Source organism: Empidonax traillii, unplaced genomic scaffold (genome assembly GCF_003031625.1).
Source record: "Empidonax traillii isolate 1590-97213 ecotype Southwest subspecies unplaced genomic scaffold, ASM303162v1 scaffold1784:size61626, whole genome shotgun sequence".
NCBI lineage: Eukaryota > Metazoa > Chordata > Aves > Passeriformes > Tyrannidae > Empidonax > Empidonax traillii.
This window is the reverse complement of record NW_020956977.1, coordinates 18,036-21,144: the sequence shown is the minus strand read 5'-3', so window position 1 is coordinate 21,144 and position 3,109 is coordinate 18,036.

Sequence of the window (3,109 nt, the reverse complement as noted above, 5' to 3'; positions counted from 1 at the left end):
CAGCATGGGTCCCCCACAGGGCTACAAGTCCTACTAGGAAAACCTGCTCCAGCCTGGGCTCCAATCCCCGTGGGTCAGCAGGGCCCTGCCAGTGTCTTGCTCCTAGCATGGGCCTCCCATGGGGTCACAGCCTACTTTGGGCATCCACCCACTCTGGCATGGGCTCCTCCACTGGCTGCAGGTGGATCTCTGCACTCCCGTGGTCCTTCATGGGCTGCAGGGGGACAGCCTGTTTCACCTTGGTCTTCACCATGGGCTGCAGAGGAATGTCAGCACCTGGATCACCTCCTCCCTCTCCTTCTCCACTGACCTTGGTATCTACATTGTTGCTCACATGTTCTCACCCCACTCTGGCTGCGATGCTCCTCTGCCCAACAGATTTTTTTTCCCACCTTAAATATCACAGAGGTGTTACTATCACTCCTCTGCCCAACAGATTTTTTTTCCCACCTTAAATATCACAGAGGTGTTACTATCACTCCTGATTGGCTCAGCCTTGGCCAGTGGCAGGTCCATCCTGGAGCTGGCTGGCATTGGCTCTACCAGACATAGGGGAAGTTTCTAGCAGCTTCTCACAGAAGCTATATCTCTCCCTGTATCCCCACCACCACCAAAACCTGGCCACAGAAAACCAATACAACTGTTTCCATTCTGCTGTGTTGTACTTCCAGCAGATGTCTGGCAAGTTGAGGTCCCCCATGAAAACAAGGGCTAGCAATCATAAAACATCTTCCAGACCCTTGTATAATGCTTCATCTGCCTCTTCATCCTGGTTGGGTGGTCTATAACAGACTCAACAGGATATATGCCTTGTTGGCTGTCACAGGTTTGCTTGTTCTAAGAAAAAAAAAAAAAAGGAACTGAGCAGGGAATCTTTTCCTTCCCCCTGCCCCACTGTGTGGGAGGGATGTTGAATGGGCAGGTTGGTCTTGCCTTGGGTAATTGACTAACACAAAAGAACTGGGCAGGGACTCAGATTCCAGACTGATGGCCCTCGAAGTCTGTGGGGAGGGGTGAGGAGTTTTTTTTTCTTTTCCCTCTCCTGGGAAATGGGACGCTTTTTGGTTGCCTTAACTGAGGCAAGGTGTGGGTTGGGAAAGCTCCAAGGTGGCTTTTGTTCTCAACCTGCCCACCTGGTTTTTTTTCTCTGGCCCTGGTTTGCCTGTGCCCTGTTTCTGCCCCCAGCCCAGATCTGCTTGGACTTCATCGGAGAGGAACTATTCGGGAAGGATGTCACCTTTTTTTCCCCTCCTCCGCTCCTGTGTTTTAGCAGCATTTTTTTTGTACACACCGACGAAAAAAAGGGAAAGTCATGCAGCCAGCTGCAGACAACATGAATTTTCTTGGGAAGATCCCCTCCTCTTTCCCCTTCTCGTTGTGGAAGATCTCCATTTTTGGTTTCTCCTGCACCCCCAGGGGCCTCACATGGTGACTGCCAGAGCAACAGCGCCCCCTGCCGGGCAACACAGAGAACTGCAGTCTCTGTGTTGCCCGTAATGAGAACACAAACTAACAGAGTGTCAGTTTATGCGGTGCTTTATTCGGGCCCGGGGTCCCTGTGGACTCCTGTCCCAAGACAGGTACCCAAAGACCCACATTTTGAATGCATCTTTTATACTATTTTCCAAGCAAGGTTACATGATTGGTTTTACATTTCACAGAAGACATAGCAGTTAAACATAAACTTACATATCACTTCGATTATATTCAAATATTAATCCATTTACCTGACTGTTAATCCCTTTACTTAACTGTAAACATCGTGTAATTAAATCCCACCACCAGATTACATCTTATCTCTAGTTGCAAATTTTCTTGTCTCCGGTTCTGCTTGACTTATTGTTTCTTTTTGGTCAGCACAGCCTTAATGTCTAACCAGTCCCAACTTAGCTCTGACAAGCCCTGACTTGTTTCTGGCAGGGGCCTTTTCAGGCCTATGCTCCAGACAAGCCTACTTACCGCAGCCTTTTGCGGCGTTTTTACGGCTAACTTGCCGAGCTCTGCTGTTTTACAGCGAATGCCGGCTCCGCGCGGTTTCTGCTGCGCTTACGGCCAGTGCTATACGCGACCACAACCAATTTCGCCGAACTCCGCTGCTCACGGCAAAATGCTGGCTCAACGCCGCTTTTTGCCGAGTCTAACGATACAGCTACCACAACCAATTCCTGTCGAATTTCCCTGTTTACGGCAAATGCCAGCTGGGCGCAGCTTCGCTGCGCTTTACGGCTAGCAACCTTTTTCCACAACCAACCTTGCCGATTTCCCTCTTTCAACAAGTGCTAGCTCGGCGCAGCTTCGCTGCGCTTTACGGCTAGCAACCTTTTTCCACAACCAACCTTGCCGATTTCCCTCTTTCGGCAAGTGCTAGCTCAGCGCAGCGACCGCTTGCGACTTATTGGCTAGCACCTAGGCTTCCCCAAATTCCTCTTTTTCGCCCAGCCCAGCGGGTATACACAGTCCCGTCTAACAGGTAGGCTTTTACCACCGATATTAGAATAAAGCACCTCCGGGCTTACCTCGTATGGTCGTCCGACGGGCGCGGGGTCGGTCACGGGTAGATGTTCTCCCCAGAAATCATCTGGCTTGCCGGCGCGGAGTAGATCGGCTCATGATCCGCCCCAGCGACCCCCGGAGTCCCTTCGTGGTCGCCAGAAAACTGTTGCCCGTAATGAGAACACAAACTAACAGAGTGTCAGTTTATGCAGTGCTTTATTCGGGCCCGGGGTCCCTGTGGACTCCTGTCCCAAGACAGGTACCCAAAGACCCACATTTTGAACACATCTTTTATACTATTTTCCAAGCAAGGTTACATGATTGGTTTTACATTTCACAGAAGACATAGCAGTTAAACATAAACTTACATATCACTTCGATTATATTCAAATATTAATCCATTTACCTGACTGTTAATCCCTTTACTTAACTGTAAACATCGTGTAATTAAATCCCACCACCAGATTACATCCTATCTCTAGTTGCAAATTTTCTTGTCTCCGGTTCTGCTTGACTTATTGTTTCTTTTTGGTCAGCACAGCCTTAATGTCTAACCAGTCCCAACTTAGCTCTGACAAGCCCTGACTTGTTTCTGGCAGGGGCCTTTTCAGGCCTA